We start from the raw sequence: 21,117 nt of genomic DNA, 5'->3' as shown, positions 1-21,117 counted from the left end.
ACATAGAGAGGGAGGGAGGGAGAGGGAGGGAGAGGGAGGGGGGGGAGGATGAGTGAGAGAGAGATCCATGTGTGAGTTTCTGTTCTCGTTAAATCCTCGATCTTTCCTCTGCACTTTTTCCTTATTTTCCATATTTGGTCACAGCTTCATATTCCTGTCAACTATCTGGTCTTTATTTACTACTTAGGGTCTTAACCTGTGTCTCAAATCATCTCAGGTTATCCCAGATGTGCAGTCAGACTTCTTTTGAATGTATGGAGAAGATAAAAGGATCAGCAAGGTTTTGATTTTTAAAGAATTAAACATTGACATTGCTATAGAAATGATGAATGTACAATAATTTCACTGTAATCACCGTGCTGTAGTCCTGCCACACTGAAAAGCTACCCTGAAGACCTGACCCTGACCCTAAACCTGACCCTAAACCTGACCCTGACCCTAACCGTGGCCCTGACCCTAAACCTGACCATAAACCTAACCCTGAAGACCTGACCCTGACCCTAAACCTGACCCTGATCATAAACCTAACCCTGACCCTAAACCTGACCCTAAACCTAACCCTGACCCTAAACCTGACCCTGATCATAAACCTAACCCTGACCCTGAACCTGACCCTAAACCTGACCCTGACTCTAACCGTGGCCCTGACCCTAAACCTGACCATAAACCTAACCCTGAAGACCTGACCCTGACCCTAAACCTGACCCTGATCATAAACCTAACCCTGACCCTAAACCTGACCCTAAACCTAACCCTGACCCTAAACCTGACCCTGACCCTAAACCTAACCCTGACCCTAACCCTGACCCTGAACCTGACCCTGATCCTAAACCTGACCCTGACCCTGAACCTAACCCTGACCCTAAACCTGACCCTGACCCTAACCCTGACCCTAAACCTGACCCTGACCCTAAACCTAACCCTGACCCTGAACCTGACCCTGACCCTGAACCCTAAACCTAACCCTGACCCTGACCCTAACCCTATCCCTGACCCTGACCCTAACCCTGACCCTAACCCTAACCCTGACCCTAGGTTTATTCCCCCTATCTTCAACTCCGGCCTCAGTTGCATCCAAAAACCAGTCTGAGGACTCCGTGAGCCGACATTATGAGTGTGTGCTGTGATGAAAATATCATATCACGATACCTGGGGATATTTTTGCGATGTACGATATGTATTCGACATACAGGCCTGATAACTGAGTGCCATTGTGAAAAAGTAAAATGATCAAAATTACATCAGTGTCTACAAAAATAACTTTAAACTGAAGGATAATAACAAATAATGATAGAATTATAACACAATTTAACAATCATTTTTATTTATTTATTTATTTATTTACAATTTTTAAGGTTCGGGACAAAATTCTAGCATCAGATCATCTGATGTTCATCAGAACATCAGATCAACCGAGCTTGTCACTGCCATTAAAGATCTGAGGAACAGACGTGATAATGCAGCGTGTGGTATAATGGGAAATATCTGCAGACTAATAATCTACAGTTAACCGTTAGTCTCCTGTAGCGTCTGTCTCGCGGTACTCTCCCCCAGCATTACTGCACTGCTCTACACAAACACATGATCAACACGGAGGAGTACGCTTCCCTTCTGTCCTGTCCTTAACCAATCACCACCATGCTTCTTTTCTTCTCCTGTCTCGTGTTTCAACCTTCTGCCTGTGACTTAATGTGCTTTAATGACGGATTAACCCCCGAGTGTTTCTGCTCCACCATAGTTCTGACCCGTACCTGCTGTACTCGACAATGATGACAGGATTACTCACGTCTCGACCTCTGATTAGTGAGCTGTTTGTGATTATTTGAGTGTGATTAGTGAGCTGTTTGTCATTATTTGAGCGTGATTAGTGAGCTGTTTGTGATTATTTGAGTGTGATTAGTGAGCTGTTTGTGATTATTTGAGCGTGATTAGTGAGCTGTTTGTGATTATTTGAGTGTGATTAGTGAGCTGTTTGTGATTATTTGAGTGTGATTAGTGAGCTGTTTGTGATTATTTGAGCGTGATTAGTGAGCTGTTTGTGATTATTTGAGTGTGATTAGTGAGCTGTTTGTGATTATTTGAGTGTGATTAGTGAGCTGTTTGTGATTATTTGAGTGTGATTAGTGAGCTGTTTGTGATTATTTGAGTGTGATTAGTGAGCTGTTTGTGATTATTTGAGTGTGATTAGTGAGCTGTTTGTGATTGAGTGTGATTAGTGAGCTGTTTGTCATTATTTGAGCGTGATTAGTGAGCCGTTTGTGATTATTTGAGCGTGATTAGTGAGCCGTTTGTGATTATTTGAGCGTGATTAGTGAGCTGTTTGTGATTATTTGAGTGTGATTAGTGAGCTGTTTGTCATTATTTGAGTGTGATTAGTGAGCTGTTTGTGATTATTTGAGTGTGATTAGTGAGCTGTTTGTCATTATTTGAGTGTGATTAGTGAGCTGTTTGTCATTATTTGAGCGTGATTAGTGAGCCGTTTGTGATTATTTGAGTGTGATTAGTGAGCCGTTTGTGATTATTTGAGCGTGATTAGTGAGCTGTTTGTGATTATTTGAGCGTGATTAGTGAGCCGTTTGTGATTATTTGAGCGTGATTAGTGAGCTGTTTGTGATTGAGTGTGATTAGTGAGCTGTTTGTGATTATTTGAGCGTGATTAGTGAGCTGTTTGTGATTATTTGAGCGTGATTAGTGAGCCGTTTGTGATTATTTGAGCGTGATTAGTGAGCTGTTTGTGATTGAGTGTGATTAGTGAGCTGTTTGTGATTATTTGAGCGTGATTAGTGAGCCGTTTGTGATTATTTGAGCGTGATTAGTGAGCTGTTTGTGATTATTTGAGCTGAGTGTGATTTTAAAAAGTGAAATGGAAGCAAATAGTGTTTATACGTCCAGGATAATTTCCTGGACGTATAGTGTAAGTTTATAAATTTAGTGTAAGTTTATACACTAAATACTGCGGTGTATGGTAAAGCTCATTATTAACGCATGCCGAAAAAGTACAAATTGCCCTGGGTGAAGTTTCCCTTCATCACGAAAATAAAGAAAAAGTATTTCCATGTTTGAGTCACTGAGTCTCAACATCATCTATTTTTACACACAAAAAAAAAACCCAAATCAGACGTCGCTATTTTAGAGGCCGAGCTTCTTAAATCCAAAACCTCAGAGCTAAACCATCCATCAGGGCTAAAATTATCTCACGCTCTGGGTAAAACGAGCCGCCCGTAACCCCGATGAATCCCCGCCGCTCTCCGAGTGTGAGAAACACCACGGCCACGGCAGGGTGGGTTCTGTCCTCTCGTTAGTGTGTGTGTGTGTGTGTGAGAGGGAGAGACAGTGGGATAAACACTACAGCCACAGTCCCGTGTACAGTGCTGATTAATCAAGATATGCAACATATACAGTAGAATATAACACGCAAAGAAATGCGAGAGCCTTTAGGTGTCAGAAACCTGCCATATACATATCAACATAAATAATACACAGATCAATATTACGGTACAGGGAGTTTTCCGTACCGTAACTTCACTGTATCATGAGATTATCATATCGTTCATTCGATCACACGTGCATGGTTACAGTCAGTTTATTGGTGCAGCTGTAGTGTGTGGTGTAGAACAGACACACATGCCTCACACACAATCATTTACACAACTCCACGTGTGTTAACTGACATCCTATCTGTCACCTGTCATTCAGGATGTGTGTTCATTTCACCCGCACACACACACACACGCACACGCGCACACACACACACACACACACACACATGTAGCTGAGGGAATTTTAATGTTTATCTTTCGCTCCCTCTCTCATCTCTTACATTCTCTTTCTTGCTCTCTCTTTTTCTCTCTGGCTCGCTCTCTGTCTTCCTTTCTTTCTCTATCTCTTTGTCTTTGCATATATACAGTGCTGTGAAAAAGTATTTGCCCCCATCCTGATTTCTTCTGTGTTTGTGTAGATCTCGTACTAAATTGTTTCAGAAATTTAAACTCAATCTAAGATAAAAACAAAGCAGCCTGAGTAAACACTAAATACAGTATTTAAATGATAATGTTATTTATTGAAGCCAAAAAGTTATCCAATTCTAACTGGACCCCCCGCCCCCTGCCCCCCGGTAGTTACTAATTCCCCAAATCCAATTCCTCCAAATGGAACTGCATTGATAACGGGGTTCAGCTGGATGAGACACAACCAGACCTGATTACTGCAAACCCTGTTCACTCACATCTACACTTACATAGAACTTTCCCATCAGCAGGAAGTTGGTTAAAAGATCTTACGCAGTAACACACTACACCAAAGCAAAGAAATTCCAGAAATGATGAGGAAGAAGGTGATTGAAGTACATCAGTCTGGGAAGGGTTACAAAGCCATTTCAAAGGCTCTGGGACTCCAAAGAACCACAGCGAGAGCCGTTATCTCCTAATGGAGAAACTCAGCACAGCAGTGAACCTTACCAGAAGTGTCCGACCTTCGAAATTCCTCCAAGGACACAGCGACGACTCATCCAGGAAGTCACAAAACAGCCAAGGACAACATCAAAGGACCTAGAGGCCTCTCTTACATCAATAAAGGTCAGTGTTTATGACTCCACTATCAGAGAGACACTGGGGGAAAACGGCTCCATGGAAGAGTGGTGAGGTGAAACCACTGCTGACCCAGAAGAACATTAAGACTTGTCTGAATTTCACCAAAACACACCTTGATGATCCTCAAACCTTTTGGGAGAATGTTCTGTGGACTGATGAGCTGAAAGTGAAACGGTTTGGAAGACAGGGGTACCGATACCAATTACATTTTTTATGTTAATTAATTTGTAACTGCAACAGAATACATTTTTAAAGTAACCCTCCCAACCCTGCCTATGGTCAAGCATGGTGGAGGCGGTGTGATGGTGTGGGGATGCTTTGCTCCTTCAGGGCCTGGGCAACTTGCAGTAATTGAGGGAAACATGAATCCTGCTCTCTACCAGAAAATCCTAAAGGAGAATGTCCGGTCTTCAGTCCGTAAGTTGAAACTCGAGCGCAACTGGATTATGCAGCAAGACAATGATCCAAAGCGCAGGAGTAAATCCTCGTCCTAGAAGTAGTGAGAGACTGATCTCCAGTTATCGGAAGCATTTGGTTGCAGTTATTGCTGCTGAAGTTGGCACAACCGGATTTTAAGTTTAAGGGGGCAATTAATTTTTCACATTGGTGATAGGTATTGGATAGCTTTTTGTTTTTGCTTCAGTAAATTTATTTATTTTTTAAACTGTATTGTGTGTTTACTCAGCCTTTGTTTTATGTTGTATTTCGTTTGAAGATCTAAAACTATTTAGTACGCGTGTCACGTAATGAGGGTTGAGGACGGGTACGATCACAGTTAAGAGCTTTACAGGAGAGCAGGTAATCCAGAGGGTAAGGCAAAAACAACAACAAAGACAGGCAGCAGTCAGGCGATCAGGTAAACAGGCTAGAGCAGGTGAGGCAGAAATCAACGTCAAGGACAAAAACAGAATCATAACCAGAATAACAACACGATAGCAAGGCTCGGTAAACGACAGAGACCAAGATAACTGAGCGTATTACTTCGCACGTGAAGACAGTGACTGATCAGTCTCTTATATAGTGTGCTGTGATTGGGAACAGGTGTGTGTGATTAGTCCTCCGGAGAAGGTGACATATCTGTGTGTATTTTTGGGAGTTGTAGTCGTCGGCCATGTTTGTAGCTTGCGGTGTATTCTGGGAAATGGAGTCACAAGATTGCCGTGACATGACAATGAGATATACGCAAAAACAGAAGAAATCAGTATGGGGCAAATACTTTTTCACAGCGCTATAATATAATCACAGTGAACTTTGCCTGAAATACCCACGTGCTACCACAGTTTCTCAGTTTTTACATAACGTAAACAAGCTAAATAATGGGATTGTGACTATTTATTTATTTTTTTGTGTTCTTCTGTAACAAATAAAGTAATTAAGCGCTGATTGTTGTCCTCATTGTTTCATAATTCATTCATAACTCATTTGCAGTGGATTATGTTTGATTGACTACACAAACGCCGTGTGTATACCGCTCTCATGTAGCACGCCATCCCCTAAAAAAAGCTGCAGTTTTTGCAGCTCTATTATAAACAAGGAAATCGCTGCAGCCTTAAACACACTCCCGCATTCGCTCGCAACCTCTCTCTCTCTGTCTGAACAAGGCCGAGCGACTTCCTGTAAACCGAGCCTTGTTCACGGGTGATGATCTTTTACAGCGAATTTAACCAGAACCTGTTATACAGAAAATACTAAACACTGGACACCCGAGTGTATTAACATTTCACTGGAAGAGACTGAACTGTTTGAAGTTTTATTTGAAGTTCCAGTGAATGAGACAATGCTACTGCACAGATATCGATCTAAATAAATAAAATACAGCAGAAATACAGCACACATAAACACTCCAATCAAAGTAGTTCCGTGAGCAGACGGCACATTTGACCTCCCGAGATAAATCACTTCAGGAGGCATTTACAACGGTAAGTGAATCATTTGGCCCACTTGAGGAGTCACGGATAAATGTAAAACACGCGAGGTGTCCCTTACAAATGTAAGCAAATCGGTTGAGGAGCCATTAACAAATGGTAGTGAAACACTCAAGGATTCGTTTATACAATTAACTGAATCATTTGAATCACACGAGGAATCGCTTACAAGTGTAAATGAAAGCAGGCATCTCTTAGAGATACAAGTGAGTCACTGGATGAGCCGTTGGCATATTATAAGCGAATAACATGAAGATTCCTTTACAAATTACTATAAATGAATCACACATGTTGTTTACGAATATAAGCAAATCATTTAAGAAGTCATTTACAAACAGAGTCAATAAATGAATCATTTGAGTCACTTACACATGTCCATGAATCACTCAAAGGGGGATTTAGAAATGTGAGTGAATCACTGGAGGAGTCATTAGGGAAATTCATCTGAATTTCTCAAGGTGTTGTTTGCAATTTTAAATGCAGCACCTAAGGAGTCGTTTAAAAATTAAAGTGAATCACTTGAGGAGTCACTTACAAATGTAAGTAAAGTACGTCGGGAGTCACTTACAAATATGACTGAATCACTGGAGGAGTCTTAAATCAATATTCGTGACCCACTTGAGGAGTTGTCTACAAACGCACGTGAATCACTCGAGGAGTTGCGTACAAAGGTAAGGTAGAGTAGCCAATCCACCAGCTAGACGTGTTTTTTGGACATTAGGAAGAAACCAGAGAACCCAGATAAAGCCCAATGAGACACAAGGAGAACATACGGGCTCCGGATTGAACCCCAGAACTAACCAGTAAAATATACTATATATTAAATAAATTACTGATCTTTAACTGAGAATTAAACAAATCAATAGTACTCATAACATCATCCCCACACTGTCCCCTCACTCCACACTGTCCACTCCACACTGTCCACTCACTCCACACTGTCCACTCCACACTGTCCACTCACTCCACACTGTCCACTCCAACTGTCCACTCACTCCACACTGTCCACTCCAACTGTCCACTCCACACTGTCCACTCACTCCACACTGTCCACTCCAACTGTCCACTCACTCCACACTGTCCACTCCAACTGTCCACTCCACACTGTCCCCTCACTCCACACTGTCCACTCCAACTGTCCACTCCACACTGTCCACTCACTCCACACTGTCCACTCCAACTGTCCACTCACTCCACACTGTCCACTCCAACTGTCCACTCCACACTGTCCCCTCACTCCACACTGTCCACTCCAACTGTCCACTCACTCCACACTGTCCACTCCAACTGTCCCCTCACTCCACACTGTCCACTCCAACTGTCCACTCACTCCACACTGTCCACTCCAACTGTCCACTCACTCCACACTGTCCACTCACTCCACACTGTCCCCTCACTCCACACTGTCCACTCCACACTGTCCCCTCACTCCACACTGTCCCCTCACTCCACACTGTCCACTCCAACTGTCCCTCACTCCACACTGTCCACTCCACACTGTCCACTCACTCCACACTGTCCACTCACTCCACACTGTCCACTCCAACTGTCCACTCACTCCACACTGTCCACTCCAACTGTCCACTCACTCCACACTGTCCACTCCACACTGTCCACTCACTCCACACTGTCCACTCCAACTGTCCACTCACTCCACACTGTCCACTCACTCCACACTGTCCACTCACTCCACACTGTCCACTCCAACTGTCCTCTCCACACTGTCCACTCACTCCACACAGTCCACTCACTCGACACTGTCCACTCCACACTGTCCACTCACTCCACACTGTCCACTCACTCCACACTGTCCACTCCACACTGTCCACTCCAACTGTCCCCTCACTCCACACTGTCCACTCACTCCACACTGTCCACTCCACACAGTCCACTCCACACAGTCCACTCCACACTGTCCACTCACTCCACACTGTCCACTCCAACTGTCCACTCACTCCACACTGTCCACTCCACACTGTCCACTCACTCCACACTGTCCACTCCACACTGTCCACTCACTCCACACTGTCCACTCCACACTGTCCACTCACTCCACACTGTCCACTCCAACTGTCCACTCCACACTGTCCCCTCACTCCACACTGTCCACTCAATCCACACTGTCCACTCCACACTGTCCCCTCACTCCACACTGTCCACTCACTCCACACTGTCCACTCCAACTGTCCCCTCACTCCACACTGTCCACTCACTCCACACTGTCCACTCCAACTGTCCCCTCACTCCACACTGTCCACTCCAACTGTCCCCTCACTCCACACTGTCCACTCCACACTGTCCACTCACTCCACACTGTCCACTCCACACTGTCCACTCACTCCACACTGTCCACTCCACACTGTCCCCTCACTCCACACTGTCCACTCCACACTGTCCCCTCACTCCACACTGTCCCCTCACTCCACACTGTCCACTCCACACAGTCCACTCACTCCACACTGTCCACTCACCCCACACTGTCCCCTCACTCCACAATGTCCACTCCACACTGTCCACTCACTCCACACTGTCCACTCCACACAGTCCACTCCACACTGTCCACTCACTCCACACAGTCCACTCCACACTGTCCCCTCACTCCACACTGTCCACTCCACATTGTCCACTCACTCCACACTGTATACTCTACACTGTCCCCTCACTCCACACTGTCCACTCCACACTGTCCATTCACTCCACACTGTATACCCCACACTGTCCACTCACTCCACACTGTCTACTCACTCCACACTGTATATTCCACACTGTATATTCCACACTGTCCACGCCACACTGTATACTCCACACTGTCCACGCCACACTGTATACTCCACACTGTATACTCCCCACTGTATATTCCACTGTCCGCTGCACTCTGTATACTCCACACTGTATACTCCACTCTGTATACTCCACACTGTACTTTTAAGTTTTGAACTCAAGCACATCAGAATTATAACCCCTAACCATCTGCTTTATTGTTAAACCTGTAGTGCACTTAATAAGTGAGTACATCACTAAAACATCTACTGTACTAAACAGTTTTTAGAAGCTGTTAATTTTATTATGGTTTATGGAGCAAAAACCCAAATACTGCACTAAATAGAGTGCAGCACCTGTTATCTTAAACCTTCTATATAGGGAACACAGACCTGACATCAGAACAGCTCCCTATTAGTCATCAAGTGCGCTACATGGTGTGCAGACGTCTACTTAGAAGCCTACTCAATGCACTTATATGAAAGATGACCACCTAATGAAGGGTGCATTAAGTTTCTATTTTAGCCCCTCTATAGTGCACAAGGTAGGGTGCATAAAGCTGTTATTTCAGACATAAACTCACCGCAGGAAATGTAGATGGACAGCTGATGATTTCTGGTCTTTTAGATGTCCATAACCTGGAGACGCGCTGGCAGTACACACACGCGCATGTGTGTGTGTGTGTGTGTGTGTCTGAGTGATAGAGATATAGAGAGAGGCAGAGAGAGAGAGAGAGAGTGAAAGTGAGAGAGAGAGAGAGAGAGAGAGAGAGAGAGAGAGAGAGAGAGAGATACAGACAGAGAGCCAGCCGCCACTCCAAACTCCGCAGACTGACAGTCAGTGCGCGCGCTCGGCTCGGCTCTCAGCTCCGAAACCCTGGTGACGTCAAAGCCGCCGGTCACGTGACTTCGCTGAAAAGGCCTATCAGAGCCGCAACGCGGTTGCCCCGGCAACGACTACTCAGCAGGCACGGCGCGTGCCGATCTCTTTCAGCGCGCACTTCCTGTCATTTTTCTTGTTCTGTCCGTAAATAAAAAATCGACAACTTTTGTGCTTCATTAAAACCACTGAACTACTGTCACAGAAAAGACTGAAAACTGTCAATAAACATACAACCACACTGCACATGCTTTCTGTTCCAGCAGCTATTCACACTAATAATGTAGTAATAGTAGCAGTAGAGCTAGCATGAGCGGTATTAGCAACTAAACATGTTTATTTATTTCTTTATTTATTGAAAAGATGGAGGTGTATTTGATATCCCGAAATGAGCAGGCAGACAGGGTGTGAGAGCAGATGTCCTCTCACATTGGAAGCCATGCTTTATTTAAGCAGATTAAAGTCATGAAAGCCTCCTGTCATTAGCATTAAATCACAAGCACCTGTGTGTGTGTGTGTGTGTGTGTGTGTGTGTGTGAGAGAGAGAGAGAGAGAGAGAGAGAGAGGATGGGGTCTGCACCCATTACACACCCCACACACATTTACACACCAGTGCATGACGTTGACGTGAATGCAGTGCCATGAGATATGATCCTGACACTAGTATTTTGCATAATTTGCATGCACAGGGATGCACAGAGCTTAATCCGGCTACGGGATGAAATGAATCAGTAATGGGATGAAATCAGACCAGTGTCCGATTAAAACAAAGCAAAAACCTAAAATACACCAATCAGCTCCAGCCCAAAGGTCTATAAAACAGCCCCAAACCCATTCTTATAAATAAGTGAGAGACCACATCGTGCAGAACAGCTCACAGGGTTCACCGGGTCAAAGGTCACCAGCATGAGGACCTCTGCACAAATCTATACATACACACGTCTCACGTCTCACACATTTTACTGTCACGTGTTTGATTATATCTGTTCATCTACAACCGAGCAGCACTGTCCTGTCCAGAGCTTATTGACGTTCTGATGAGAAACAGTATCTGTCTATCTATCTATCTATCTATTCATCCATCTATCTATCTGTCTGTCTGTCTATCTATCTATCTATTCATCTATCTATCTATCTATCTATCTATCTATCTATCTATCTCTGTCTATCTATCCATCTATCTATCCATCCATCCATCCATCTATCTATCTATCTATCTATCTGTCTGTCTGTCTGTCTATCTATCCATCCATCCATCCATCCATCCATCCATCCATCTATCTATCTATCTATAATCTTCGTGTTAGACAGTAAGTCAGTAAGACACAGTCAGTGTGAAAATCTAATCTATTGTGTAATTTAAGCGTTATGTGCTCGTCTTTGTTCTCAGATCAGATTAGCACAGTGAGCTAACCGTACTAGCTACGTCCTCTCACCGGAGACTCCAGCGATCTCTGATGCTTCCTTCCAAGCTTTATTGCTCTTCCTACACATTCACTGAGTGGTGGTGAAACCTCTCTTTCACAGGAGAAGATGAAACCACGCTTATACGTTTATCTTCCAATCTAAACGGGAGCTAACTGCAGGTAGGAGGTACAGTTGTGAGCGGGGAACTGGAGAAACGTCGGACCACACGCTCGGGCTGAGGAATGGATACAGACAGATTGGATGCGTTGCTTTACCGCATTTCTGTATTTAAATTGAGAAAGTCTCGTTTAAATACGTAGAAAACAAACTATCTTTTAATCGCTTGATGTTCATGATAGCGCTATTGCTGTTCCCTTCACTGTGGCGCACCGTCGTGCTGATATCTGCTGGCAGAACCGTCTTGCTGTGGCTTTATTGAGTAGAAAAGCACAGCAGGTCCAGGCACAGCCACAAGCTCCTATCATTAGATAAGCCGAGCTTTAGCTCTCTCTGATTAAGTGTTACCTAACTGTCCGTCCAGCGCTGGCCAGGCACGGGGCCGGCGGCTATTTCAGTCAGAGGTGAGAGCAAACACTCAGCGCTCCGTGTGTGTGTGTGTGTGTGTTTGTCCTTTGCTCAATTTGCTCCCAAGAAAAGGTTAACGACTTATCTCGAGCAGCGTTGTCACTCCGTGTGCCATGTGAGATCTGCAAAGTCAGCACCAGCGGGTGAGAAGAGCGAGGAAATAAAGTAAAGTTGAGAGTTTTAATAATTATTGTAATATAATAAAATCTCTTTTAGCGTATTTTAACATCATTATTTATCCTGCGTAAACGACCGTGCTTCCTCACAGAGTGAACACCGGTGCACACAGTTCAGATCGCACTTTTATCATACACTGATGTACTGACCCACTGCTTAGTGATATTATTACAAACTCATTTAAACCTTATTAACCCCGCCCCCTTCAGAGGACTATGACGTCTTTGCTTGGGTAGGATTTTCATTCAGTCTAAAAAGATTTTCAGTGGCGCTGAAAAGTATACGCACCCCTGTTAAATGGAGGGTTTCTGCGATGTAAAAAAAAAATGAAACTAAGATAAAATCACGTCAGAACCTTTTCGACCTTCATTGTGAACATTTAACCTGATAAATAAAGTGAAAATCAATAAAAAATCGTTTTAGGGGGAAAAAATTAAAAATTAAAAATGTACAGTAACCTGGGTGCATAAGTTTGCACACCCCTAAGCTAATACTCTGCTGAAGCAGCTTTAGATTTGATCTGAGTGTGCAGTATGTTGGGGTAAGAGTCCATCGGTTTGGAGCGTCTTCACTGAGGAGTAATTTTCCGTTCTTCCTTAGAAAAGCATTTGAACTCTGTCAGATTGGCTGGGCGTCTCCTGTACACAGCCCTCTCCAGGTCACTCTACGGTGCCGTCCAATGATATTGGCACTGAATATGAGCGCAGACAGCTGTGAAAATTTGTTTTTATTGTTTAACCTTTTGATCTTTTGTTTAAAAAAATTCACAAAACTACTCTGCGCTCATGGATATCAAACAATCTCGAACAGATCATCAGACTCAGCTTATTTATTTATTTATTTATTTATTTGTCTGTTCATTTATTCACTCAATTACTCTCTCTCTTTTTTCTTTCCCTCTCGCAGGAGTAGTTTTAATATTTAGTAAATGCTTTACTGTATTTATAAAATAATACGCATTTATTATAGTTATTGAGAGCAAAGTCCTTACAAGGTCCTCAGAAGCACGCTGGTGGTAGTGCTGGTGGTGACTCAATTCATCGAATGAATTAAACATGGTGCACATTTACAACATTGAACACAGCATTTTAGAAATGAAGTATTTTAGTTTTTAGCTTTTCTATATTAAGATTTTGATGACTGAATTTTATTTTTTATTAAACAAAACCCTTAAAACTCACAGTTATGAGAAAAACCGGGTGTGTGTCGTAATAACTTACTGGTTATAATATTTTAGTTTTTAATTCTGGTTGTATACCTGCGCTGGTTGAGAAGGAACACAAAAGGATGTAGACTGTGTACAGTGGATAGAAAAAGTTTACACACCCCTGTTAAATGGCAGGTTTTTTTGTGATGTAAAAAAACGAAGCTAAGTTAAATAATGTCAGAACCTTTTCTACCTTTACTGTGAAATTGCAACGTCAAGTGACAACAGATTCGATTCAGACTCTATTTAATGAAATAAAAGCTTGTTATGCACGCGTACGAAAAATCTACACGAAGAATAAATCAGAAGAAGAACGGGGGAAAAAAATCCAAAAGAAAAAAAATACAAAGAGATAAAAACTTCACGTGCGTCATTTGAAATAAAAGCCTCGGGTCCAAGCATTTCAGAGTTTTGCAATAAAATGAGGTGAATTACAGCCTGAACGTCACGGTACACCCAGTTATACGATAATCCACCCGCAAACCATGCTAGCTTTTCGTGGTATTATGCTAAGCGCTTAGCTACAGAATTAACGCTAGCATCGTTTACAGGTGGTTTTGTTTTATAAGGCCAAGATCAGTGGATTGAAGATCCTTTACAGATCTGATCACACACACACGCACACACACACACCCCTCTATGGTGGATAAAAAGCTATGAAAAGCTGTTAGTTTGCATCACAGTAGAGAAGGTGTAAATGCAAATGAATCACAAATAGTCACCGCAAACGTTTCCGTGATGGAAAGCAGTTAAACAGCAGACACAGTTCGTCATCATCATCATCAGCGGTCTCAATGCCCTCTTTCTCTTTTCTTTTTCTTCTTTTTACAGTTTACTGTCAGCCAAAATCAGAGTAGCCATCATTATCTGACGTGCTTATGAACAACCCGCTGAGTATTACTACTCTTCACACGCGTTATCTTTTTTGCACGTGTAGTACGTTTACAGGTGTACAAAGTTTGCTGAAAAGAAACTTAAAGCGAATGCGAATGAACGCTGAGATTAGTTAGAACACTAACCTTAGCTGAGTGATAAGTGCTCACTCTAAAAACATCACGAAAGTAAATCTGGACATTACTTTATCATTCAACTCGACTCTTGGTAATGTATTGAGATCTAATGCTAGCTAACACATCCAGAGCTAGCGCAAACACGGAGTTTTAATGCTAGCTAACACATCCAGAGCTAGCATTAAACACGGAGTTTTAATGCTAGCTAACACATCCAGAGCTAGCGCAAACACGGAGTTTTAATGCTAGCTAACACATCCAGAGCTAGCGCAAACACGGAGTTTTAATGCTAGCTAACACATCCAGAGCTAGCATTAAACACGGAGTTTTAATGCTAGCTAACACACCCAGAGCTAGCGCAAACACGGAGTTTTAATGCTAGCTAACACACCCAGAGCTAGCGCAAACACGGAGTTTTAATGCTAGCTAACACATCCAGAGCTAGCGTAAACACGGAGTTTTAATGCTAGCTAACACATCCAGAGCTAGCATTAAACACGGAGTTTTAATGCTAGCTAACACATCCAGAGCTAGCGCAAACACGGAGTTTTAATGCTAGCTAACACACCCAGAGCTAGCGTAAACACGGAGTTTTAATGCTAGCTAACACACCCAGAGCTAGCGTAAACACGGAGTTTTAATGCTAGCTAACACATCCAGAGCTAGCATTAAACACGGAGTTTTAATGCTAGCTAACACATCCAGAGCTAGCATTAAACACGGAGTTTTAATGCTAGCTAACACATCCAGAGCTAGCGCAAACACGGAGTTTTAATGCTAGCTAACACACCCAGAGCTAGCGTAAACACGGAGTTTTAATGCTAGCTAACACATCCAGAGCTAGCGTAAACACGGAGTTTTAATGCTAGCTAACACATCCAGAGCTAGCGCAAACACGGAGTTTTAATGCTAGCTAACACACCCAGAGCTAGCGTAAACACGGAGTTTTAATGCTAGCTAACACACCCAGAGCTAGCGTAAACACGGAGTTTTAATGCTAGCTAACACATCCAGAGCTAGCGCAAACACGGAGTTTTAATGCTAGCTAACACATCCAGAGCTAGCATTAAACACGGAGTTTTAATGCTAGCTAACATTAAAATATAATGCTCGCTACAATTTTGACTAGCTCTTGCTAATATATTGAGATCAAACACTATCGCTATCCTGTGGGGAGTAAAGAAAAGTGTGTGGTGGCGTGTTTGGGTAAAAAAGGCGACAAACTGTGTGAGACAGAGCGTTAATTATAATATATCTGTGTAAAATTCGATTTTAAAAAACCCCACTGGATGTATTTATTAAAAGGAACACGAACACGAACACAGGTTCATTTGGGAAAGTGAGGCCTCGAACCTGCAGCTCTCAGAACTCATGGAGCTTAAAGGATTAGAAAGTAAGTGTGTGTGTGTGTGTGTGTTTCAGAGCCAGAACATGAGATTGTTAGCGCCTATTAGCAGCTCAGAGACGAGGACATCCCCGGTCTCTCAGAGAGAGTAAACACGCCTCACGAGTCAAACACTGAATCCACACGTCTCCACGTGACATCACGTTTTAATATGTACATAATTATATTTACTCATTAAAAGTTTTTATATCCACAGAGACCTGAACTCATACGCTTCTGGTTGCTAGTTTCTGCACACTAGCAAACACGAGGCTAACGTTGCCAACATAATGGTCCTCAGTGCTGATGGTTTAGGATAAACAGGACGGTATTACGGCGGCCATATTGGACATAAGCACCCCCAGGCCACGCCCCCTCCCAAAGTTAGAAAGCGGAATGGAGGTAGATGATAAACTTGACACCCACACCCGATCTACACAAATTTAACCGTAGCTAAGTTTAGCTAAAAATAGAGACCAGTGAAGAGTAGCGCTCTCCGTCGCTGTATGTTGTCGTATCCGTGCTGCGCGTGCTGGTGTAGTTGATGTTTGTGTTTACGTTACGTGGTCCTAGTCTTAGTTCACGTTTGCTTCACTTTAAATAAAAATACTCCGCACTCCGACCAATCCGTGACTCGACGAGCCATGATTATTGCTAATGAGCTGCTGCTGTAGAGCAAGACATGCCCCCTGGTGGGAGGGGCATACAATATATTAAATTCTAGAGCACGTTTAATTGGACGAACACAACCCGAGTACAGGACGAGTCACCAAACTGATTTAGCGTATGAAATTAAAATCTGAATATCTACAAATCGATTTATTTTTTGTGTTGTATATTGTATCAGTGTCTGAAACACAACGACACAAAATGCTCGGAAACGCCGACCGTGATTTCAGTCGCTATAGAAATTAGAGAGGGAGCAGTTGCAGCTGCGGGCGCGATTTATTGTTATGCTTTTTTCCTCAGGACTCTTCATTTCTGTAGAAATGCTCCTGCTTTGTTCGCGTGTGCGTGTGTGTGTGTGTGTGTGTGTGTGTGAAGTTAAACCGGTTCGTTCAGACAACATCCACGCTGAAACGTAACACCAGCTGACATGGAAATCTCCTCCTCAGGTTTAAGGTCTTGTTGTGACGATTGTAGTTGTGTGTTTTTGCGTCCACCGTTTGATATTTTCCCCCACAGGGAATTCATGAGTACGTCTGGAGCGTTATGGATGTGATGTTTGCGCTCTCGCCGGTTAATAAAGTGTCTCTTGGGGACAATACAGACGAAATCTCAAAAGCTCACTTGTTTCAAATACACAGCAGATTATCAGCGTTACGACAAACTTTTATGGGAGACGAATTTCCTATAAAATCTGGGAATTTTCTTCGCAGCTCTTCCGTATCCATCGCACGACATCCAGGGAGTGTGAAGGCCGTCACGTGTTTCCGCCGACGCACGTGAAGCCAGCCGTCCGCAACATTTTGAACTTTCGACGTCGGGGGGGGGGGGGGGGGGGGGGGGGAGTAACACACTTGGAGGAAAGCGCTGTCCACCAACTTCTGCACGCATGAGCTCACAGACGCCCATGATTGGCTAGTGCCCCTGTGATTGATAGGGGAGAGAGAATAAGCCCCTCCCACCCGGAGGGACCAAAATCTTTTTGGATAGCCGTGTCATCGTCGGGATTCGGACTTGTGATCTACGGACGATTGAGCGGACACATCGTATGTGAATGAATTAAAGATTTGAAAAGTTTGTGAAAACAACATTAAGGAAAAAACCCTGGTGCTACGTGTTGGGTGCGACGTGCCTCGCCCTGTACTCCACATATTCTCTCACAAATCTGACCAGAGAAAGGAAATACGGTGATGTATATCTGAACGACGAGCGTGACATTTTAAAAGTAGTCTTCTCGCTGTGCTCACGGCCGTATGTTTCCATGGTGAAGTTGACATTTGCGTCGAAACGCCTGTGTATTTGTGAACACGTGAGGGCGTCTGCCTTCATACACTTCTGCACTGCTCATGTTTTCTGCTGCTCATGCTGGGTCACGGGGCGGCGTGACACTGAACTCCATCTGCCCCCTTAAATTGTCATTTATTACTTGGTCATTTATTTATTGAGGGAAATGATCCAGTATTACACATCTATGAGGGTAAAAGTATGTGCACCTCTGCTGTCAGTATGTGGTGTGAGCCTCGTGTGCAGTAATAACTGCAGATAAGCGTTTAGGGTAAGTGTTGATCATCTGCACATTGACTCGGAGGAGTTTTATTCCGTTCCTCAGTACAGAACAGCTTCAACTCTGGGATGTTGGTGGGTTTCCTCACATGAACTGCTCGCTTCAGGTTCTTCCACAACATCTCTACTGGATTAAGGTCAGGACTTTGACTCGGCCGTTCCAGAACATTAACTTTATTCTTCTTTAAGCGTTCTTTGGTAGAACAACTCGTGTGTTTAGGATCGTTGTCTTGCTGCATGACCCACTTTCTCTTCAGATTCAGTTCATGGACAGATGTCCTGTTATTGTCCGTTAGAGTTCGCTGATATAATTCAGATTCATTGTTCCATCAGTGATGGCGAGTCGTCCTGGTCCAGATGCAGCAAAACAGGTCCAAACCCTGACACTACCACCAGCATGTTTCACAGATGGGAGAAGGTTCTTCTGCTGGAATGCAGTGTTTTCATTTCTCCAAACATAACGCTTCTCATTTACACCAAAAAGTTCTATTTTGGTCTCCTCCGTCCGCAGAACATTTTTCCAGTAGACTTCTGGCTCGTCCGCGTGATCTTTAACGAACTGCAGATGTGCAGCAGTGTTCTTTTTGGAGAGCGGAGGCTTTCTCCTTGCAGCCCTGCCACGCACACCATCGTTGTTCAGTGTTCTCCTGATGGTGCACTCATCAACATTATCATTAGACAATGTGAGAGAGGACTTTAGAGGGTTAGAAGTTCCCCTGGGTTCCTCTGTGACCTCGTGGACTATTACACGTCTTGCTCTTGGAGAGATCTTTGTTGGTCTCCACTCCTGTGCAGGGAACACTGGTGTTGAATTTCCTCCATTTCTACACAATCTGTCTGACGGTGGATGGGTGGAGTCCAAACTCTTTAGAGATGGTTCTGTAACCTTTTCCAGTCTGATGAGAATCAACAACTCTTTTTCGGAGGTCCTCAGAAATCTCCTTTGTTCGTGACATGATACACTTCCACAGACACGTGTTGTGAAGCTCAGACTCTGATAGATCCCTGTTCTTTAAATAAAACAGGACGCTCACTCACTCACACCTGATCGTCATCCCACTGACTCTAATCTCACCTCCACATTAACTGCTAATCCGAGAGGTGCACATACTTTTACCCCTCTATTTTGTCTAATTTATTTAATGTGGTTCTCTTTGTCTACTTTCAGGACTTGTGTGAAAATCTGATGGTTTCACTTCAGGAACTTTCCAGAACTAAATGATTTATAAATCTATATGTTCCCAGGCTGAAACACATATCTCAGGGGTGATGTGAACAAGTCGGGACACTTTCCTCTCAAAACCAAACCCCACACGCACGGTAGACCAAGTTGCTCGTTGCATATTTTGGCTCAGAGCCCAGAAAACATCAAAACATGTGATCTTTATTAAAGGAGCGAATCAATCACTCTCGCTTCATACGTCACTGTTATTACCCATAATGCACCACAGCGCACAGTGATTTCTTTCAGCAAATAGAGTAAACAAAACCTTTTTTAGTTTCCTCCTCTCTTTCATCACTTGCTGTCTTGTCCTCTGAGTGTGTTCATTTGATACTGTCTATTAAGAGCCACACACACACACGCACACACACACACACACACACACACACACACACACTGACATTTTAAAGAGTCTCTCCATGACATCAGGGGTCAGAAAGCAACAGACAGATGAAAATCTTCAACATACACTGCAGAATTAATGGTGTGTGTGTGTGTGTGTGTGTGTGTGTGTGTGTGTGTGTGGGTGTGCACATTCTGAAATAACAATAACTGCGCACTGGATGATTCACGGCTCTGAACATATTTTCTTTTGTGCGTCTTCAAAGTGAGGATGAGTCAGAAACATAGGGGGAAACTCAAAGGAGATTGCAGCAGCCAGAGCAGGACAACGAGCGGAGGAGGAAGAATAAAACTAAAACTACTAATAATAATAATAATACTGCGGCACACAGGCAGCGGCGCTCTCTCACACTGCAGCTGCTCTGCATTTCTATTCTCTTATTCTACCTGTACACTTATATAAGGAATGAAAATGTTCTAACCTGCTGAGGTGGTGGAATATCACACACACACACACACACACACACACACACACACACACACACACACACACAGATCTTAAACATTAGAGCCTGCAGAAGAGAATTACAGTGAGAACATTGGGTTTTAAACAAACAGACAGACAAACAAACAAACAAACAAACAACCACACATACACAAATAAATACCAAAAACAAGCAAAAATAATAAATATTTAAACAAACAAACAAATACATAACTAAACAAATAATTACATAAATAAACAAATTCACGAACAAATAAATAGCTAAACAAACAAACAAATATATTTAAAGAACAAAAAAGAGAACTGCACAGCTACTGGCTAATATTTAATATATCCTACTTTATATTTCATAAATGAATAAATAAACATAAAAAAATAACCTAGTGTGAATAAATAAACAAGCAAGCAAATAAATAATCTAGTCTAGAAAGAAAGAAAGAAAGAAAGAAAGAAAGGTGTACATATGATTAATACACTTTAACATGTACACATTTCATCATCCGAGCGAACTTTAAAACCTGAAGCTGTTGAATGATATTAATGAGTCTGAACTGCTGCTCCATTTACTCTGTTTCTTTCAGTAATAATCCCACAGAAGCTGTATATTTATAAACTGATTGAATGTGAAGCGGAGACTTTAATTTTGTCATTTCTGTCTCTGTCACGCGCCTCAAAGCCAACTGCCGGATCTAAATTCAAACTAATCTGTAACCTAAACCTTTATACTTACACATGTGTCCTCAGTTATTAATATAACCATATATACCGATGTTTATGCTCCAATTTTTATAATAAGTACGTGTATATATTATATATATTTAAATTTTCTGATTGATATTTTGATCAGGCAGATAGAAGGACGACCTGTAGCGGTAAAGGGCCTTTCAGTGAGAATC

The 21,117-nt window shown here is 43.0% G+C and overlaps 1 protein-coding gene across 2 annotated transcripts in view; it reads right to left on the bottom strand.

Moving 5' to 3' along the window:
- ncaldb (neurocalcin delta b) overlaps window positions 1-10,120 on the bottom strand; it is a 26,301-nt gene extending 16,181 nt beyond the window's left edge. Inside the window, exon 1 of one of the 2 annotated variants that reach the window (XM_017454959.3) lies at window positions 9,858-10,120. The gene's annotated coding sequence lies outside the window, so the exon portion shown is untranslated. The remainder of the gene's footprint in view (window positions 1-9,857) is intronic. The other variant, XM_017454956.3, reaches the window with a different exon arrangement.
- Window positions 10,121-21,117: the final 10,997 nt, after the last annotated feature.

Source organism: Ictalurus punctatus, chromosome 24 (genome assembly GCF_001660625.3).
Source record: "Ictalurus punctatus breed USDA103 chromosome 24, Coco_2.0, whole genome shotgun sequence".
Classification (NCBI taxonomy): Eukaryota; Metazoa; Chordata; class Actinopteri; order Siluriformes; family Ictaluridae; genus Ictalurus; species Ictalurus punctatus.
Note: the sequence above shows the minus strand (reverse complement) of the source record. Positions and strands in the feature narration are given on the sequence as shown.